Source organism: Talpa europaea (assembly GCF_964194135.1).
Source record: "Talpa europaea genome assembly, chromosome: 12".
NCBI lineage: Eukaryota > Metazoa > Chordata > Mammalia > Eulipotyphla > Talpidae > Talpa > Talpa europaea.
In genome coordinates, this window is record NC_140079.1 from 1,239,615 (window position 1) to 1,261,350 (window position 21,736).

A 21,736-nucleotide genomic window follows, 5' to 3' on the forward strand; every position below is an offset into this window, starting at 1 on the left:
CTCCATTCTCCCTAAGAATCACTAAGGGATGAACTTCAAAAGAGGAGAGGTTTCGCTTGGACCAATTCCCAGAAAATCAGGTTATTTACCAAATCTTACTTATGCAAACTACACAGACACATTTGGATCTGCAGAACACTAAAATAATGTTTCAGAAAATCACAACCTTACATGAAAACGTCTACCAGGGAGAAGGACAAGGAAGGTCTTTCTTTGGTCTGGTTATGTTTTCTGCCTACACCGCTCGCAGCAGCCAGACCACCACTACCGGGTCTGCCGCTGCTCTGTGGCTAGGAATCTAGAAAGCAGTACCTGAGCTGTGGACCGACCCCGCGGAGTAGCACGATTAGAGATGTCTCAAGCTCACACACGCGCGGTGTTTTAACGTCTCTGTTTCTGCTTAGATTTGTAAGACGAGGTAGAGTTGAAATCATGTTTAGATGTCGACCACCATTTAAGACATTTTTTTGTCTGCCAGGAGTTCGAATGTAGCTTTGGATTCACGAGCTGACTCTTCACAGCTCATCTGAATCGAGAATCAGAACAAGGTACCTTATCTTGGCACCTGTCCAGCAAGAACGGCTGACACTGCTTGGGTCCTAAGTCTGTGTTCATCTTGGTTACAGAGTACATCAATCATTATTATTTTTTTTTAATTTATTAAGCTTTTTTTTAAGATTTATTTGTTTATTTATATAAGCACTGGGTACAGTCAGAAGCGTGGGAGGTTGAGAGAATTCACCAGAGCCAGAGCGGGGAGCAGAGCAGGCAGAAAGACCGAAGGACACTGCTGAGGGGAGCAGCGGGCGGCAGGAGAGGTCTGCGCGCCATGTGGGACCCTCCTCTGGTGGCCGGGGAGCAGCCGGGGATCGAACCGGTGCTGCAGAGGCCGCGGGGAGCTTTGCAACCCAGCGCTCAACTGCTGCGCCACCGGGGAGGCCCAATCATTATTTTTTAAGGTTTATTTTATTTATTTATTAATGCACACAAGAGCTGGGGTGCAGGCCAGAGGTGTGTGTGTGGGGTGGGGTGAGAGGATTCCCCAGAGACAGTGGGGAGCAGAACAGGTGGATCTACTGAGATATGCTGCTGAGGGAGCAGCGGGCGAGTCAGGAGAGGTCTGCCGCGCCATGTGGGTAGCTCCCTGGCTGGGGATCGAACTCAGGCTGCAGTGGCTGGCGATAGCTTGGTAGCACTGAGACTTTAACCCCTGCACGACCAAGGGAGGCCGCAGAGTACATTAATTATTTACTTGCACCGCTGTTTACTTTGGGCTACACTGTCAACAAGAAGAGGCCTATTTTGTTCCAGATGCTTCTCAGCAGCACACACAAGCCCGTCCTAGGGTAGATACTTGTATGTATTTGCTGTTAAAGAATAATCAGTGATGACTCGAAGGTCAGATAAGCTTAATAGAGGACGTGATGTGTAATTACTTAGGTGTAGTTAAGAAAGTGCTATGTTTATATATCTCAACAATTGTCAGTGAAACCAGAAATATCGATATCAAATACCATCTCAACTGCCTTCCTTGTAAATTTGAGCCATTATACAAAAGTTTTTGCTGATGATTAAAACCTTGAACTTAAATTTAGCACATGCAAAGTTATGTGAACTTTTAACCTTTTTGTCTCAGCAATTTGGGCTGGTTGATTGTGTTGGATTCTGTTACTTGTAAGTGGAAACAGATCCTTGATTTGAACGTAACTGTCCAGTGATTTTTCAATTGGGTAAACATTTGCGGCTTATGTCCCTAACTGCTGATCAGCACAGGATGCGAGAGGGGAGCCGGGCGGAGTGTAGAGTTACGCTGTTTACACTGCTTGGTACTTTCCAGACCTAGGCGGAACTTTCTAGAAGGATATACATCCAGGGCCGCTGCAACTCCTCGGCGCTGGCTGGGTGCAAGTAACAGTCTGTTCGGTGTCTCTCCAAGTATTTCCGAATCTTACATTAAGACTGTGACTCAGGTCCCCGGGGTTGGCGTGAAGACCTTCTTCCATCAGCAGGTTTCCTGGCATTCGTCAGACCCCGCTGGGCTCTCGGCCCCCGGAAGCCGATTTGCCAGATACGCATTTGGTTGCAGTTCATCACATTTACCTGTGTTTACACCGAGATTCGAGCATCATTTCTTTTTTTTTTTAAGTTTTTTTTTTATAGAGACTTTTTTTTTTTTCATTTGTTTGTTTTGTTTATACAAGCACTGGGTACAGTCAGAAGCGCGGGAGGGCGAGAGAATTCACCAGAGCCAGAGCGGGGAGCAGAGCAGGCAGAAGGGCCGAAGGACACTGCTGAGGGGAGCAGCGGGCGGCAGGAGAGGTCTGCGCGCCATGGGGGACCCTCCTCCAGTGGCCGGGGAGCAGCCGGGGATCGAACCGGCGCCGCAGAGGCCGCGGGCAGCTTCGCAACCCAGCGCTCAACCGCTGCGCCACCTGGGAGGCCCTCGAGCATCATTTCTTAAAGTTGGTTTTTTTTTTTGGTTTTTTTTTTTTTTTTTGCGGTGTGGGCAAGTGTTAATATTCTGTGGTAGAAGGTGGTGAGGTGAAGAAGGATCTTGAGCGCTCATTAAGCCACAGCACTGGGAGCGCTTTCCAGACGGAGGACACTGCTGGCCGTGGCGTGGCCGTCAGCTGGCCAGCTCCAGGGAGCGTGTGAGAGGGAGCACAGGCAGGCCTGGGATCCAGCGGCCAAAAAGCGATGAAGGTAGAGCAAGAAGAGGAGAGAGGCAAACGCCCGCTTTGCTCGCGGGACGAAGGGCAGGTGGCGGCGCTGGCCGGGGAGGCGGTGTGGAGCCCACGGTCGGCGCCACGGGGGAGTTCAGGCCTGCCTGTGCACCCTCCGCACATCCCCCGCGGCTGGCCCGCTGATGGCCACGCACGGCCAGAGTGATCTTCCATTGTTTCACGCAAACCCCAAGAAGCAGTAACCGGTCTTATTTGCTAGAGAACGGCTTGGGCTGGGGGTGTGCTCGGTGCGACCTGAGAAAATCACCGGCAGCTCCAGCCGTCCTGTCTCCTCTAGCGCTGGCACTGACATGTGTGTCTCAGAGCGCTCGCGCGGTAACACCACGTGTTTATAAGAATCTCAGCGCCTCAGAAGTCGCTTCAACCCAGAAGAGTAATTTCTCACATGTAAAAAGTGGCTTTTGCTCCCTTAACATGCCCTGCTGAGCTTGTGCAGCAGCCAAAGATTCAAAATGGTTGTGCAAAGGCCAGAGAATCAAAGGCAGAAGTGGGATTTTTCTTAGCCCTTAGGAAAATGCCCAGCTACGCCTCAGCCTCCCCTGCAATCGGGCGGCCGAGGGACTGGCCTGCCAGACACGGCTTCATATTTTATCTGTAGAAGCAAGAGAAATGGTGACCCCACGTTAGCTCTCTGAATGTGCTCGCAGAAGGTTAAGTGCTGGTCGGCACGGGGTGTGAGAGGTTGGGGGGGTCTCACTGCCAGAAAGTTGACTCCTGCCTCCTTTTTTATTATTGACTTTTTTTTTTTTTGCTAAACTTTCACGTGCCTAAATCCAGCTGAGCCGAACGGCTGCTGCTGGGTCTCTCTGTTTCGGGGCGGGAGCAATGCAGGCGATGGGACGGTCGGAGCCTCTGCTCCTGCCTCCACTAGCAGGCACTGTGAGAGCATTTTTCTCCAAGCTCACCGGACCTGGGCGAGGGCAACAGCGCCCGCAGCCGCGGAGGACCCGGGCGCACCATCTCATAGCAACAGACACCAAAATAGTCGCTCATTACAAGCCTCCCCCAACAATCAGGCCTTGAAGGAAAACAAAGGCTGACAGTGATGAATCATGACGCGGCCCTTGTTCTGGGTGTGTGTGGCTGCGGCCTCCCGCCGAGGGGTCTGGCACGCTTCCTGTCTCCGAGCCGGGCGGCCTCGGAGGGCACCCCCGCGCCTCGCCTCCTCACTGTTTTAATTTCAAATGCTACAAACATCCACAGTTTCCATGTGCACATGCCTCCCCTTTGATTCACAGCCTGGCAGGCTCTGAATGGATACAGGCGGCGAGAACACAATCAGCCCTTAACACCACATCTGCTGGCTAGATTATGTTCAAAGTCGGTAGAAGAAATTGATTAAACACTGTTTTCTAGGATAAACCTATGAAATCTGGTTCCTTAAGCAACACGAGGCTGAGCTGGCAGGGTTTGGCCGAGGGGGGCACGGGATGCCCATGGCTGTCTCTGCACCAGGCGACTCCTACACCCGCAGAGCGCGGAGCTCCAAGAAGCCACGCAAACGTTTCCAGAAATCTCCTTTCAGGCAATTCTGCGTCACAAGCAATGGGGCTGATCTGTTAACTCCCAACTGTTATCATTCTGTCCCGAGCTCCTCAGCTGGCTGAGTGAGGACATGTGTGTGCACCCTAAAAAGCTTCCTGGGAGGGGCCTCCCTGGTGGCGCAAGGGAGTTAAGCACCGCACTGTGAAGCTGTCCACAGCCGCTGCAGCACAAATTCGATCCCTGGCCAGGGAGCTACCCACAGGGCGCAGCAGCCCTCTCCTGTCTCCCCGCTGCTCCCCTCAGCAGTGGATTTCAGTCAATCCGCCTGTTCTGTTCCCTGCTCTGTCTCTGGTGAGTCCACTCACCCCCCGCACCTCTGGCCTGTACCCCAGCTCTTGTGTGCATAAATAAATAAATCTTTTTAAAGAGCCTCATGGGGCGGCGGTGTTTCCTCTGTGAGCAGCGGTGCCCAAGCCACCCGGCACCGGGCGGTCGGGTGGAGGGAAGAGGAGACGGGCGTCTGGGAGGACGAGCGGAAACAGCAACTCCCCACGGAAACCACCGGGGAAGGCAGCTGTGCTGGTTTCTAAAGGACCCCCCAGGCCACTTTGTGTCTCCCCCTCCCAGACAGGCCAGGAGGCGCAGGCTCGCTGCCCAGCGGCACCAACGCGCGCACAGCACAAAGCGCCGGCGTCAGGCCCAGTCTCAGCTGCGCCAGCCGCCCTGGCGGGCCCGGCGTGACCTCCTGCGGCGAGGCTCGCTCGCTCGGGCCACGCGGGTGCTGCTCAGCCGCGACAGACACCGGCCGCGGTGTCCTCGGGAAGGCCGGAGGTGGGTCAGGACGCCAGGCGGCGAGGGCACGGGGGAGGCCAGGCCAGCGCCTCTGAGCAGCTGAGAAGCCCGTCCCGGGACACACGGCCCCGCGCGGCTCACAGCGGGAGGCTCAGGCGCGGGGGGCCGAGGAGGCAGCAGTGGGCGGGGGTGGGGGCGTCCCCAGCCGGCCCGGGCGCCTCCGAGGACCCCGCCGCATGGGGGACGCGGGCGGCCGGAGGAGGTGGCCGCCGCCGCTCGAGGCCCCCGGAGCGGAGGGTGGGTCCCCCGGCCGGAGGAGCAGGCGTGTCTGGTACACACGACGGCCGCGTGCTGAGAAGACGCAGGCCCCGCCACCCCGCCACGGACGCACGCCGAGGCCCCAGGCAGGCCCTGCTCCCTGCCCCGCTGTCCTTCCCCCCACACTGACCTGTGGGGCCCCGGCTCTGGCTGTGGCGGGGGGTAACCCGAAGGCCTGGGCCTCCCCGGCGGCTCCTCCAGGCAGGACCTGAGGGCCTTCGCTCAGGGAGCGGCCTGGGGGTGAGGGAGAGGTGCGGGGTCCCCGGGGCCCGAGCTGGGATGGGGTGCGTGTGGCGGCCGGGCAGACTGGGTGGGGGGCGGGGCCCTGCCAGCGTCAGAGCCTGAACTTCCAGGGCGGCGGGCAGGGCTTTGGGCCGCGGGCAGCAGGGCGCTATGCTTTCGCGCTCACCGGGCCGGGGTGGGGCCAGCAGAGGGTGGGGCCAGCAGAGGGCTGCGGGGCAGCTGGGCGAGATGGCCACGGTCTGGATGGGTGGGCGGGCGGGAGGCCCCGGCGTGCGCCTGTGGCTTCGTGCCCGCGTCTGCAGCTCCGAGCCTGCGGGAGAGCCGCCCTGTCCTGCTCCTGCCCTGCCCAGCTGCGCCCGTGACCCTCTGCTCTGCAGCAGGGACGCAGGATGGGGGACGGGTGGAGCTGCTGCCCCCCACTCCTGACCCCTCCACCTCCCCTCGCTTCCAGGATGCTGCCCCGCAGCTGGCTCAGCTCCGGGCGAGGGCCCACACGCCGCTGGGCAGGGCCCTCTCCTCCCCTCCTCAGGGGCATTGCACCATATCGGCCTCTTCTCCCGCCTGGGAATTCCTGCCCTCCCTTCGGGGACACGGAGCAGCCCTCTCGACCCAGACCAGGTCAGACGCCCTGATAGGACCCTGAGAGCCTGTGACTGTGTGTGTGCTCTCCAGTTCCCATTGGGCTCCCCGGATCCCTCCAGGGGTTCCCCGGTTTCCATCGGGGGCTCCCAGACCCATCAGGGGCTCCCTGGTCCCCATTGGGGGCTCCCTGGACCCATCGGGGGCTCCCTGGACCCATCACGGGCTCCCTGGTTCCCATCAGGGGCTCCCTGGTCCCCATCGGGTCTCCCCGGACCCATCAGTGGCTAAACAAGTCTCAGGAAGCACCTGCAGGATGAATCAGTGGATGTGCATGGACTTGACAGGTTTTCCTTTCAGAAAAGAAAATTTAAACCCTCGCCAAGCTGCCCTCCAGGACAGGGGGCGGAGGAGGCAGGCGGCGGGCGCAGGAGCCCGCGCTCTGGGCGGAGGCGGAGGGAGAGCGGCCGCAGGCCTGGGCGGAGGGCGGGTTCACCATCCCCGGGACTTCCTCGGCGCGAGCCCCTCGCCAGGTCTTATTAGCAGCATCCAATTTTCATATATTCCCAGCACACAGGCCATTTTGTTTTAAAAAAAAAAAAAGGTTATAAAAATGTTATTCATCACATCCCGGGCACGGCGGCTCTCGGCCAGATTTATGGCATCTGAGAAACAGAGACAGGAAATCCTCAGAGCCAGAGGCAGGCGCTCCCCAGGACCCACTTAATTACTCTCTAAACATTTCGAACTGAATTTTACATTTTTTAAGTGGATCAATTTTTCATTTGAGACCAAAGGTCCCTGTCTGTTTCTGAAATGTGAACATCTGTGAGGGAAGCGAAGAGTGGAACGATTTTTAAAGATCAAGTAATGAAAAAAAAGCCTTTCTGGAAGGACTCTGGGTTTTCAATCTGTTCCACGTGAGGCTCTTTCAGGAAATTACCTCTGAACGGATGCGATGCTGTGTGCGGGGCACATTCCCCTGGCAGGGAGCGAAGCGGTTCTGACCACCTCGAGCCCTGCTTGTCTGTCTTTCAGGCGCAACCCCGGCCTGCGGGCTGCCTGCCGCCTCTCCGGCATCTCTGTCTAGGTGGGAGGCCAAATGTTTCTGCAGTTTCTGAAATGAGTCACCATGAAGGGAAAACTGCTTTCCTGTGAATAAAATGCAGAGCAAACATTTTGGGGGATTACCTCGATGATGTGCTTTTCCAGTTACTGGACAGCGGTCGGGGCACTGAGGACACTGCCCAAAGGGGGCTGCTTCCGGGGCCCGCCACCCCCACCCTCGGCCTGTCTTCTCTGCAGCTGCAAATCCCACCTTTGGAGTCCCCGGTTCAAGGCCCCCCTTTCTGCGCTTGGTGAAGCCTCAGGATGCAGGGCTTCCGGGGCCTGAGAAGGGCCTAGAATCCCCACGCAGAGGCCCCACGCTGGGCACTGCATGCCCTTTTAGTCGCGCCTACAGGCCGCACTGCAAAGCCGTGTGTTTGGACAAAGCATGTGTGCACGCCTGTTCCTGCAGACTCGCTCGGAGCCTCATGTGGAAGGTACAAGGTCAGAGACCACGGGTCTGCCCCTGAGACAGGGCGATGGGCCGGCGACCGCTCTGCCAGGCGCACGATGACTCGCGGGTCATTAACCAGCAGGGGCCGGCGGAGGACGCAAGAGAAGGTCAACAGGACAGAGGAGCCGGCCCAGGCCCAGGCCCACGTGTCGGGGACGCTGTCGTGGAGAGAAGGGACCTCGCACGTCCCTGGGAAAAGAAGGGTGCGGGGGACAGAGCTACGTGACCACTGTTCAGCCGGGCGGGGGACACGCTCACACCGTCCCTCTGTTGTGCCCACAGAGCACGGCGTTTCCACCCGGCACAGCGGCTCAGAACCCAGGCTCCCCCGATGCAGGGCGCGCTGGGCCAAAGAGCAGGCAGGAGGGCGCGGAGCAGCTGGTATTTTCTCTGGCAACAACCCAAAGACTTAATCTTCAAAAGACCTGAACCCCTTTCTCCTGCTAACTCAAGCAGGTGGAGCCGCTACCGGCGTGGGCGAGAAGGGCTCATGGAGAAGGGCCGCGTCACGCCTCCCTGTCACCCAATCACGCAACCCCCGAGGGCCCATGAGGCGTGTGTCCCAGCAGAAGGAAACTCGCCAGGGCAGCCCCGCCGAGGGGCTGGGTCTGAGAGCGGAGCTGTCAGCACGGCGGGGGGTGGGGGGAGCACAGCTGGGGGCCGTGGAGTCCACCCCGCGTGAGCCCTGCTCCCCGGCCAGCTGCAGCGCTGTGCGGGCTGCCCTGGGCGGCCCACTCTGGCCTCAGCTGTCCTCGTCTGTCGTGGCGATAAGCACCGTGTCTACAAGAGTAGTTTTAGGAAGATTAACTGAGCTGACTCGTGCTTCCGGCAGGGACAGTGCTCCATGACAGGCTGCTGCCAGCTCTGTGCGCGCTTCTCCTGCTGCTGAGGGGTGGTCTGTGAGGGCGGTGCTGCGCCCTCCTGGCATCCTGTCCTCGCCTCTCACGCTCCTACTGACCCCTGTGCCGTGGACAGACGCCGGGCGGCCCGAGAGGAAGGAGGTGCGGAGCAGGACCTAACCCCGACCCACGGGTCTTCCCCAGGCCTTTGATTAACACACACACACACGTGCACACGCATGCACACATGCACTCACGGATGAGGTGAAGCACATCTCGGTCCTCAGCACGTGGTGGAAATTTTAAACAGAGAAAATGTTAGGATCAAGCGCGCAGGGAAAGGAAGGGGGTACGTCACCCTCGGGCGAGGCCGGCTGGGAAGGGCCTGCCATCTCCCGGGAGCTTAAAGGGTGTGATGACCTGAAACTTCAGTGGTTTCCATTGGTCAGAAACCCTCGCGGCCCACAGCGTCAGGGGCTGTCATCCCAGCAGCGGGAGGCAGGAGGCCCGGGCTGCCCGCCCCGCGCGCGGTTGCATCTGACTCCGTTCGTCGGGCTGCGCCTGGCCGCCAGGCTGCTTTAGAATCGTGCCGTGGGCTTTGCACCGTCCCTTGGATCTCGCTCAGCCTCGCAGCAGCCCTGAGGAAGGCCAGAGCACCCCAGGGGTGTGGCGCCCGCGCCGGGTCGTCGGAGCCCCAGGCCTGGGCCCGACAGCCCGCGCCTCTGCGGGGTCTGTGCACTGCGGAGCCGCCTGCCCTCGGGCAGGGGACGGCGGACGACAAGTGAGAAGGCGGCGTGGGGTGAAGGACCCCGAGCCCAACTCAGGCTGGTGGGAAGGAGCATGCAGAGAGGGGCCCGCCAGGCCTGCATGAGTCCACTTTGGGGAGCCCCGGGGCAGGGCGGAGCGGGAAGGACGCCTCCCCCGCAGGACCTGGCGTGGCTTCTCGGGCCACGGGGGCGCGTTCGGGGGCGCGGGCGAGGAGTGAGCGAGCGCGCCTCCCCTGCTGGCATGAGAACCCGACCTCTGGTCGACTTCCTAGCCAGGTTTCCCTGGAAACAGATAAAGACGGTTTGTGTCAACTGTGTAGCCAGGCAACGTGGCATGTGGCAAAGTGACCCCGCAGCGGCAGGCTGCGTGCGCACGGGGAGGCGCAGATGCACCACGGACCTCACGGGGAGCCGTGCTCGGCTTCCTGTCTCCGGGGAGCCCCAACAGGACCCTGCCGCGGCGTCTCTGGGGCCGCCAGGAGATTTACTGACGCGGCGGGATGGGGGCTCCTAAGTGAAGGCAGCTGTGGCTCCCCCTGCGAATCTGCAGCGGGCACCCCGCACCCGAGCCGGCTGGGCTCTAGTCAAGGGAGAATGCCAGTGTGGTGCGGAGAGTCTCGAGCGTCCAGAGGTCCGGCTGAGCCGAGGAAACTGCGGCCGGGTGCTGCAGGTCGGTGCCGCGTCGTGTGACTGCCTCTGGCTGACACGGGGGTGTGATCTTCTAGGAAGGAGGGAGGGGGTCTCTCTAGAGCCTTTATCCACGTAAGCTCAAAATCAGCCATCCGGCCACTCACCCCCCAGCCATCCATCCTTCCATCCACCCACCGCCCACCCAGTCAGCCGGTCTGTCAGGATTTATTCAGAATCCACCAATCATTGCGCTACACACAAAAAATACGCCAGGTCCTTTCTCTCAATCCGCCCTCACATCCTGTGAGGAGGCAGAGGCGTGTGCAGTGCACAGACCCCGCAGCGCACAGACCCCGCACAGGCGCGGGCTGCTGGGCCCTGACCTGGGGCTCCGATGACCCGGCGCGGGCGCCACACCCCTGGGGTGCTCTGGCCTTCCTCAGGGCTGCTGCGAGGCTGAGCGAGATCCCAGGGAAAGCTCGCGGCACGATTCCACAGAGGTAGATGTGACACGCATCTGCCTCGTCCTAGCAAGGATTCTGTGAGCGAGCGTTGTTCTGCGTACGGCACAGAGCATGACCCGAGGCCCAGAGGGGTTTCCTCAGTTTCAGGCCCACCGTGGCGTCCTCACACCTTCGGATCCAGACCCCGGTTCCGGCCTCGTCCGCGGTAAACGTGGCTGCGCTGGGAGAACCTGGGCCGGGACTTCACCCCACGCCCCCGCGCGGCTGCAGCACCGCTCACCCCCGGCCACATTCCCCTCGGGTTAAGCAGCGAGTCGGGGCATCGGATGGCCGGGGGCGGGCGAAGGGCAGGCCAGGACAAAGTCCACAGCAGGTTCTGCAGAGCCTGGCCCCCGCCGGCAGGTGACCTCCCACGTCTCCCACGATTCCCCCCAGGAACCGGCCACCAGCTGGACTGAAAGGACGGCCCGGGCAGCCAGCGTCGGACGGCCCCGGCCCACAGCTACCGTGCCTGCTGTCTGCACGACTCTGCCGCCCCACGTCGCCTGCCGCGAACCCCCAAACGCTGACCTCTCCCTGGCTCCGGCCGGTAGCACCCTCTGTCATCAGCAGCTTCCCGCGAGTCTGTGGGGACCCCGAGCTCGGGAGGTGGCTGTGGCCCAAGGGCCTTCCCCCGGCCACAGTTGCCTGTGGTCCCCCCACCCAGGGCCCGTCCCTCGGCTCACGAGGAGGACGGAAGGAAACGCCGAGCCTCAGACCCGCACGCGAACGCGCCGCTGCGCCCTCCGCCCGGGGCGCTGGCATGTCAGCGGGAGCCCAGCACCCGCCGCTGGAGCCCGGCCGGCCGGGAACATCACAGCAGGGGCCAGGGGAGCTCAGGACCCGGGAACGCCGCCGCAGAGGGGCCTGGCGGGCTCAGGACCGACCAAAATGGAAGCCACGGAAAGAAACCTAAACAAGGTGCCACGGCACAGCTACACCTTGCTCCTCCCCCCGACCTTCCTCCAGTCCCGGCGCAAAGGAGGGGGGCTGGCCCCCGGCAGAGAACAGACCCGCGGGTGTCCCCACCCTGCCGGGGAGGGGGCGTTGGGGGGCAAGAGCCACCGTGTGTCCTGGGGGCTCACGCATGGGCTGAGCAGCAGCACAGGGCGAATGAGGAGAAAACAGTCCAAGTCTCCCGGGCCCGGCTGTGCCGCCGCCGCACTGCGTGACCACGTCCTGCTCCTGCCCTGACACACCCGCGGGGCCGGGCCGGGAGCCCCAACTCTCTCTCCGCCCTGGGGCTGCTCCTGCCCCTCCGAAGCGGAGCTGGCCAGGGGCTTCCGCGCAGGGAGCTCACGGGGCTGGTTTTACTGTTTTCTGCCCTATTGGGAGGGCGCGGGGGCGCTCAGGGGCGGCGCTCAGGGGCGGCTCTCTGCCTCCTGCTGCAGACTCCGGGGCTGCCCAGCCAGGGGCCGACGGGGGTTCTGACATGTCTCACTTCTCGGCCAGTTTCCGCTGGCGGGAAACGCCTTTTCCCCGAGACTCTGCCTGGTCGGAGTCCCGCTTCTAAGTGGCGACTAGACGGGGCAGGAGGTTGTGTTCACGGATGTACCATAAATTTGCATCTCAAATTTTTAAAAGTCGCTCATTAGGACAGTAGCTGTCATCACTCTTTGCCGAGGAGGGTCAGGGCCCCCCAGGTGTGTGAGGACAGTGCAGACAGGGGGCCTGGGGGTGTGATGCGCACTTTGGGGGGCTGGAGGTCCAAGCCGTGCTGCTGACCCATGGCTCCCCACGCCAGTGCAATGTGGGGTGCGGGGCAGCTGGGTGGAGGGCAGCCCTGGCTGGGGGCCCCTCCGAGGCGTGAGCTGCTGTGCTGTATTTGCCTTCCGCGGGGTTGTGGCTGGGTCTGCCCAGCCTTTCTTCCGCACGAGGCAGCTGAACTGCTCTCTGCACGCTGTCCTCGCAGGACCTCTGGCTGAAACCCCGGGAGAGGCCCCACCTGCACGCTTGCAGAGTCGCCCTTTCTTTGAGGGGGACACTCATTCCCCGGCCGTCCTCACGACTGCAAAGAGGTGAAGAGCTGGGGGGGGCATGTAGCATCGCACGTGACTGGGGAGGGGCGGCCGGAGCCCAAGGGGAGAAGCACATCTAAGCACGCAGACGCGGAAGAGGCCAGGGAGCCGCCCCGCCCGGGCAGGAGCCACAGCACTTTGCACACAGCAGGTAGAAGGTGAGCCGGGGCCTCCCACCTGCGCACCTGGGGCGGGACCCGAAGTGCCCAGCAGGGGGCGCTGCGCCGGCACGCTCACACCCCGCGTGGATCAGGACCAGCAGGAGGGCAGGGCCCGCAGGAGCCCTGTCTGTCCCCCCGCAGCCGGGGCTGCTGGACACACACTAGAGCGGCCACAGTCCCTCTCCAGGGTGAGAGCTGTGCGCGCTCCTGGCCCAGCCCCCGCTGCCTCCCAGACACCGAGTCGGGGTGAACCCGGGGCCAGCCCGGGGCCAGCGCTCCTTCACACCTCGGTCCTGAGCGGCGCCCAGCGCGGAGCCAGAGCTTGCGTTTCAGAAGAACCAAGTTCATCTGGGCCCCCGCCGAGGGCCAGGCGAGACCGGGGCGAGCTCCTGGGCGTCGGGGAGCACACACCGCCCCACGGCCGAGTCCCCACGCAGCGTGCCCGGGGGGGGGGGGGCTCAGACAGCAACTCCAGCAGCCCAGCCCGCTGCGGCCCCCCGTGGCCGAGCTCCCTGCAGAGCCCGAGAGGGGAGAGCGAGGCAGAGCCCCGGGCAGCCCACAGGGTCGAGCTCAAGCATGGCTGAGTGGCCACGCGGTCCTTCCTCGCCAACTGGGCCGTCTCTGAGCCGTGGCCAGCCCGGAGGCCATGACGGCTGCTCGGGCGAAAGGAGCCGCGGGTGGATCCCGAGGGCGAGTCTGCTTTCTGGGGGGCGGGACAGAGCGTCGCCGGGGGAAGCAGGGCCTTCCCCTCGGGGGGCAGCGGCCTGATGTTTCAGGCTCTGGCCCGCCTCAATCACTGGTCAGGGCCCCGTGTGGCCAGCAGGACAGCGATGAGGTGCAGGCTGGGAGGCCAGGCTGGTTCGCAGCAGCGCACGTGGTCCAGCTCCAGGTCTCCTGCCCCGAGACGCCCGGGCCTGTCACCCAAAAGGGAAACGAGCACAGGCCTTAGGGCTCATCGGGTGCCCTTAGGCCGAGTGCGTGCGTGTGTGTGCGTGTAGGGGGCGCTGGCCGTGCTCTGAGCATGCTGGTGTCCTCTCTGGCCATCGGTCCATCGACCTCACACAGCCGAGACGGAACCACGCACACGTGTGTAAACTCCGCTCCGCTCAGGGGCTGTCGGGGCTGGAGGGTGTTACAGGCCATCCGGTTCTGCTTCCCAATTTTATGGGTGGAGCGAAGGGAGCTCAGTGATGTCCCAGCTTTCATGAGGTCCCGGCAGTGACAGCTGCGCAGCCAGATCAGAGCGTGCATGCATGCGTGTGCACACGTGTGTTAACGACACCCCCACAATCCCCACGCTCCCCAGCATCTAGCCCTCGCGCCGTTCCCCAGGGAAGCAGCCCCTGAGCCTCCTCAAGGAGCTCACAGGACAGCGAGTGTCCTCAGCAACCCTCACAAAAGCCCAGCTTTAGGGCTGCTCCCGCGAGCTACATAAAAGAAAGACTCACATTATTACAGGAATGTTCCACTTTCCCTCTCCTCTGAATACGGCAACACTTCATTTGTTTGGCTCTGGCAGGGAACGCGGCGTTCCACAGGAGTAAACCCTGCAGGCCACTGACACCAAGCCCCTGGACAGAAATCTGCCGCCCAGAGAGCTTGCTGGCCGGGACCTGTGGACACAAGACTGGTCCTTTCTCCCGGTGACGCGGCGTGGCCTCCGGGGCGCCCACCGGGCAGCCCTGTGCGGCTTCCAGGTCCTCTAGAGAGCAGAGGGTTACTGCTCCGCTGGGCGGCTCCCCCAGACGCTGCGGCCCCCGTGAGCGCCAGCAGGACACGCGTGAGTCCTTAAACCCATCAGTCGGTGAAAGGCCCCACGGGAGACACCTTGGCGGGCGGGTTTGGGAGCCCAGCTGACTCCGTGTTTTCCCCTGACTCCGAGCTGAGGGTGACATTGGGGCGGCGGGGGGTGCCAGGCCATTTGGGGATACCCAAGACATGTGGGCAGTGCAGCCCAGACCCTTTGGTCTTGCTCCAGGGCAGGGACCAGTGACGGGACCTCGAAGTCCAGGCGGTTTTCAACAAGGTCAGAGCCCCCAGAAGGGGCCTGGCTGGGTCCCCACACCTGGCTGGGTCCCCATACCTGGCCCGCTGAGGCCCTTGTGTGACCTGCCACCACGGCCCGGCCAGCCCTGGACACGCTGGCAATCTCGTGCCCCTTCCTGTCTGGGACGGACACTTAGAGGGTCTCTGAGGTAAGGGGACTCCAGACAAGATTCCTGGAGCCGCCTGCAGCGGATCCCTGGCAGCAGCACTGGTGACAGAAGGGCCGTGCGGGAGGAGAGGAACATGAAGAACATCGATCTGGACTTCAGCTCAGTGCTGACCGCTGGCCTGTCCCCGCCCTGGCCTGTCCCCGCCCTGGCCTGCCCCCGCGGCTCCACCCCCGACCCTGCCTGTGCATTCTGGGGTGCCAGGAACCAGGGGAATGAGAAGTCTGTGCCATGTGATGGGCATGGCACGGACAGGCCCCCTCTCTTGTGCATCCCCCAAACCTGTACTGGCAGGCGGCCAGTAGGCAGACGTGCTGCTGACCACAGACTTGGCCAGGCACAGACCTGGCTGCGTGCGTTTTCTGGCAGATACGAACCCTCTGAGTCATGTCAGGGGCTGCGCGCCCGTTCGGCGGGGTGGGGGTGCAGGAGAAGAATAACCTGGACCTAGACCCCCTCACTGCCCCACGGTCCCGTGGCTTTGGCGAGCACCTCTGCATATCTTGATTGAGCGCACACAGATGCCGGCAGACGGGCCTCCTACCCTCAGACGGCTGAATCCACGCGCTGGCATCAGCCCGTTTTTTATAGGCTCCCGGGAGTCTCGTGGCTCATCACGCTGTCCGTGAGGACAAGGAAAGCCATTGCCAAAAAAAGAAAGACGGGTCAGCCCTGCGCGTCCAGTGCGCTGGCCACCGAGCGAGCCGCGTGCAGCAGCAGGTGCTGAGTGCTGGAGCGCAGCGGGGACCTGGCCTGGCCCGGAATGGGGGAGCCGAGGGAGGGGAGCTGCCCCCTCTCCCGGCGGTTGTGCGGTCTGGGGGAGAGTCCCGCGCAGAGACGGCCGCTCCGGAGGTCACTTCCAGACTTACAGGACCTCGCTCAAGCAGCACCGGCCTTTCCGGCACAATGATAAACAGGGCAGACACGTCCAAATCTGGGCAGGGAAGCAAATCCACTGTGCGTCCTGGGAAGCAGGGCCGCTAGCTCCCGGCGTCCGGACCGGAGCCCGCCCGTGGGGCTGTGCCTTCTCCGAGGCCCGGTTGCCTCCGTGTCGACAACCGCGGGCGTCCCCGCCGCGGATCTGGGCGTCTCGGGCCCTATCCCGGGCTTTTCCCTTCTGAGTCTAGAAAAAGACCACGGGGCACCATCGCGCAGCACAAGGTCCCCTGCACGAGCACTTTATGCCAGTCAAGGGGAGACACAGATGCGCACACAGAGGCCCCGGACCCGAAGGAAGGAGCTAATGAGAAGACAATGGGAATTTAAGTGGGAATGACACGGCCCAGCCTCCTTCCTGAGCTCAGTGCCGCGGGGGTCTCTGCAGAGCCTGAGGGGCCGTATTCTCTGCCACACCTCCCCGGGGGAAAATTCGGGTTCCTGGGGAATAAAACCAGCTCTTTACAACGATGGCAAATGAGGAGCTTCCTGAAGAGCCTCTGGCTGGGGCTTGGGGTCGTCCCCTCAGAGCTGTGATGAAGGGGACCCAGATCTGCTTCCTGAGCAAGAAGGTCCGTTTTCCACGGGGGGCTCTGAGGGGCGTCCTCGGGGTCCCGGGGCAGAGAGCCGCAGGGGGGCCTTCGGGGTCTTGCAGGAGCGGGGCCTGGACCGGCTCCCCCGTCCCACGGTCCTCGGGGCCGAAGCACCTCAGCGGCAGACGGCAGGAGGGGACGAGGAGCCGCGGCCTTCCAGCGGGTCAGAAGTGAAGCTGGTTTCTCTTCTCCGAGACCTGGCGTCACATCTGACCTGCGCGGGTCGCGGCCCCGGGCTGGGCCCCCGCATGCCCAGGCGTGTGCTCTGCCTTGACCGCACTAGGCCACGCTCCTGCCGGGGGCCCACGATCGCCCCCACCCCGCGATTCCTCCCATTTGGGCCTGAGAAATCCAAGTGGCAGAGAGGCTCCCGGTTGCCGGGGCGGCCTCTGAGGACCGCGGAGCCGGGCACTGGCCCGGACGGCGCCTCCCGAGCCTGCGGCTGTTCCGAGGCCTGTGGTTTCCCGAACTGCTGTCCATCTCTGCTCGTTTGAAAAGCCAGACGCGTAAAACTGAGGAACACAACAGCTTCTTCCAATTTGAGAATCTCCTTGCGAGTGGATCAGACTTGACTCCGGGCCACGAGAGCTGCTCCTCCCGCCAGCAACGGCCTGTGAGGCCCACACCACGGCTTCCTGCCGGCCAGCGCGCGCCGTCTGCCGGGCGAGGGTTCACCCAGGGCTCTCTGAGCCGGGTTCCGCGGAGCCGCGCTGCGTGTGGAGTGAGGCTGCCTGTTGCCGAGTGAGCCAAGGGCCAGGGCGCCACACCTGCGGGCTGCAGGCCCGTGACGGGCAGCTGGGGACACGGCGGTCTGACCCACCTCCCCAGGGCTGCAGGGTGCATGGTGCCGGGTCAAACCAAGCAGAGGAAACCCCCCCAATGGTGGGTGGCGCGGAGCGGGCCGGAGCCCAGCTCCAGGCATGCGGGGAGGGTGGGAGCGGCCGGGCCTGCTGGCCGAGCGCCCTCCCAAACTGCACGAGCAGGCCTTGGTGAGGGGTTTCTGTCCACTCCCCGCGCAGCTTGTCTGAACATCCAGAGAGCCACGGGGTGGAGCCCCGAGGGGCCGAGTCTGGGATCAGACATTCCCGAGCCCACGTCCTTCCTCCGTCCTTCCTAGATGCGGGCCTCGGGCCTCCCGGCTCCTCTCCCCAAAAGGATCCGCTTTACCCTAGCCTCTCTGTCGCTGGGCTGGAACTCGAGGTGCAGGAGAAGAGCTGAAAATGTGCACGCGGCCCGAACGCGTGCCCTCGGCCCAGGGCCAGCGCCTCGGCCGGGGCCGTGTTCCTGCCAAGCTGCAAGGAATGTTTCTGCGACAGGAAGTAGCTTATTTCCAGAAACGAGCGTCTCTGGACACAACTGATTTTTCTCTTTTTATAATTTGGAAAATGTTCCCAGTCCATGCCTGATGCGCGTTTACACGGGTATTCGCACGTCTAAGAAAAGTTCCTAAGAAAACTGTCCTGGTTTTATCCAATGCTTGTTCCAAAACCTGGAGAAAGACAGAGAATTTCTGCCTCAGGCCAGCGGTGGGTGCTGGTGCTTCCGGCTCAACACATCCCCGACTCCTGCGTTGCAGCCAACACAGTCTCTGTCACACACACAAACACACACACGCGCGTGTGCGTGCGGGGAGGCAGAGGGAAGGATCCGGCTTTCTTGCTGGTTTCCAAAGTCCTCCGGTGACACACGCAGGCTCCGGCGGGGAGGCCGTGCCCACCCCTGCCTCTCTCCTGCACCCTCGAGGACGGCCGGGCCCCGGGACCTGCCTTTGCTGGGAAGTGACCTGTGCCAGGAGCTGCGGCCGCTGCTCAACACGGATGGCAGCACGCGGCCCTGACCACCCCCGAGGGCGGGACGACGGGTGTCAGGGAGGGGACATTGAGGGGCGGCCTCGGGTGGTGGACACAGGCTGGACTGGAGCCCTCGTCCTAGCTCTCGTGTCTGCGCTGGGGGCTTCTCGGAATACGGGGACGCCCACCCAGGGCCCTGCGAGCTGAGTGTGTGCTCCGACGGCCCGGCCACTCACGGCCACTCACCCCAGGACAGCCTCAAACGCTCATTGCGCCCCGCGAGCCGGGGTTAGCTGCTCGAGGCCCTGTGGCCTTCAAGGTTCGTTCAGAAGCTGAACATCCCCCACTCTGCCGGCCTGAGGTGGCGACGCAGGGAAGGATGCGGCTGAGGCCACGGACAGGCTCTCCCCGGGGACAGGCAGCTTATGAAGCAAATGCCCGCCCAAGAGAGCTGAAGAAAAACAACACAAAAACCCTCTCGCCCGCGGGCATTTCTGGTTCAACAAGTTTTCTCTTCTTCCTGTAGCTGACTGTCAGCAAGAACGCGCCTTCTCAGCTGTCCGCATGTCCGGTCGCCGCACTGACCCCGGCAATGCCTCAGTCACATGGTCACTCGTACGAGGCTCCTGTGCTTCCTCCACCCCGGTCCATCCTGCCCGTGCCGAGGCACAGACACGCGTTACCAGGGCCGGCACGACGGTCACCACCTGCACTTGCAGTCACCGCCCCGGTCACTCGTCCCACAGGCCCCGGCGGGTCCTCGCCTGATTAACCTTGGCGGTTAAATCCCATCTCCCGCTGACACTCCAGAGACGGTGCTGCTGGCGGGCGGCTGGGCAGACACCCACGGGAGGGCGACCAGGGACGCGGCACCGGGGTGGCGGTGGGGGCCGGGCTGCACTCCAGGGGGAGGCCTGGTCTCGCTGCAGACAGCTGACCCCAGCCCCGGCCTGGACCCCCAGAGTGCAGTGAGGACACTGCCCAGCCTGCCCCCGAGGCCACAGGGGTCACGGTCACCCCGGGCACGGGCGGCAGCAGAAGTGGGGGGCAGGTGCCTGTGAGCGGCACCAACGGGCCTGCAGGAGAGCGGAGGGCAGGTTCGGCGCGCCGGGCAGTGCACGGCTGGGTTTGGTTCTGGGAAGGAGAAGGGCCGAGGCGGGGGCTCACGTGGTGAAGCCCTGGTTCCGTGTGCTCCCCGGCGCCAGAGGCAGGGCTGGAGGCAGGCGGGCGAGCTGGTGAGAAGGGGGTGAGGAGGGACGGTGGGCAGAAGCCGGCCCCGTGGACGCCGTTGGATAGAGATGAGGACAGGGATGGGCCGGGCGTCAGCAAGCCCTTGGCCCTCCCAGAAAAGTGTGTGCGCCGGGACCCTAACAGCGCCAGGGTCTCTATCCTCTGCCCCCTTCCTGCCCTGCACGGAGCAGGTGTCTGGAGGCCAGGGGCCGGGCGAGCCCCACACCAGCCTGCGGGGAAGCCTGAGAGAGGAGGCGTCCAGGCCAGGGGAGGGGCCTGGACAATGTGGGTGGCCAGGGGCCGGGTGGAGGTGGGCGCCCCGGGAGCGACCTCACCCCGTGCTGCGGGGTCTCAGGCGGCCAAGGTTCGTGTTGATGGGGCTGGACCCAGGCTCCTGTGGAAGGCGGCCAGTGGGAAATCCCGGAGACTGGGGGAGCAGGTCAGCCACCCCCAGGCTCTGTCCTCGGGGACTGGAAGCGTGATTCTGCAGGGTGGGCAGGAAAGCACCAGCTCCCTGTGATGCCACACTCGACTGATTGCTTGGAGAATTAGGAGCCACTTTATTGCTCAGATTCATTGCATAAATGGAGATATTCAGCCAGAGTTTCCTAATTCGTACCCAGAGAGCCGTGCGTGCGTGCGTGTGCGTGTGTGTGTGCGTGTGGATCTGGTTTCCCTGCTTAAAGCACAACATAAGAGAGTAAGATGACTCACTCCCACTGGCCCCCTCTGATCCCTGAAGTCTAAATATTTGTGCAGCCTTTTGTTTCAACCTTGAACCCCTCCTAGTAAACACCTTCAGAATCTCACGTCTTGGCGCTTGACTTTAATTAACCACAACCGTGCAAATGTCCGGATGACTGCTAGATGGGCTTTCGCACAAAAAGAAGCCGCCCTCCCCTCTGCTAAACTGATCTCATCTGACATCTGATTAGAAAAGGCCCCACTAATTAGAACAGTGCGAAGGGCAGCGCCTGCGCCACCCGTGTTAATGCACATCACAGGTAAATATCTGTCAGGGTTTCCATTCACCCTCCTGCATTTCCATCTCCAGGATCAAATCCATTTCTTAACCTCATACCCCCCTTTTTCCCGTCGCTGGAAAGTTGGTATTCAACAAGCTACGTCGCCTGCCAATGCCCGCGCCGCGCGGCTCTTACTGACGACGCAGCGCGCGGACAAAGACCGCAGAGAGAGTAACAGAAGCTGTTCCCCGCCCGGGAGTGCCGCCTCCTGTTGGGATGCCAAGGCCAGTGTCCCCTGTGGCCGTGTTTCTTTCCTTCCCGCGGGAGTTAACTGTCGCCCTCACTGACTCCGGCCGCTGCGCTCTGAGCTGTGAGCTGCTCGGACGGCAAGGTGGGAGGGAGCCAGGGACACCCAGCACACGGAGCTCTGGTCTGCGAAGGGCTAAGAAGAGGCTCAAAACTGAACTGGCGGGGCCTCCCCTGGCGGCGCAGCGGTTGAGCGCTGGGCTGCGAAGCTGCCCGCAGCCTCTGCGGTGCCAGTTCGATCCCCGGCTGCTCCCCGGCCACCGGAGGAGGGTCCCGCATGGCGCGCAGACCTCTCCTGCCGCCCGCTGCTCCCCTCAGCAGTGTCCTTCGGTCCTTCTGCCTGCTCTGCTCCCCGCTCTGGCTCTGGTGAATCCTCTCACCCTCCCGCGCTTCTCACTGTACCCAGTGCTTGTATAAATAAATAAATCTTAAAAAAAAAACCAACTGAACTGGCAGGCGTGGGGGGCGGGTAACTCCCCACTCACATGTAGCGGGACGGACGGAGACTGCGGGGGATTCCCTAAGACTGTGCACGCAAGAATGTGAGATTTATGCCAAAGCCTTTAGGTGTCACCGTGGCTGTTCGAGGAGAGTCATCACAACAGCCAGCTCTGTTCTGGCTCTGGGGTGAATTATTTGATTCGATTCTCCAAAAGAAAAAACCCTGGGACATTTTATTCTTTCCGCACATACGGACAAGGAAACTGAGGCTGAGTGAGGGTCCGTGACCTGCCAGCGCTCACCTGGCTAGTGCACGTCGGAGGGGACGTGACCTGGCCAGGGGCTGGCCAGGCCAACACGGCGCCTAGCGCGACCGTGGGCAGCCCCCGTGGCAGCCCCGCGTGTCCATGTTGCACGGAATCGCAGCGCGAGAGGCTGCAGAATAGACACGATTCCACACCGAGTGCGGTTTCCGCAATCTGCAGTTGGAACGATCACGCTCTTGCATGGATACGCGCGCAGACGGCCTGACCCTGGCCGCGTCGCGCGTGGAGGGTCGAGGCGGGGCTGGCCACAGTCCAAGGGGCTTGCAGCACCCGCTCTGGGCGAGGAAGGCGCCGGC

At 62.5% G+C, this 21,736-nt stretch overlaps 1 protein-coding gene across 1 annotated transcript in view; it reads right to left on the reverse strand.

Annotated features, from left to right (window-relative positions):
- Positions 1–21,736, reverse strand: part of MAML2 (mastermind like transcriptional coactivator 2) — a gene marked incomplete at both ends in the record, with an annotated part of 143,755 nt that overhangs the window by 9,481 nt on the left and 112,538 nt on the right. The gene's annotated exons all lie outside the window — the stretch shown is intronic.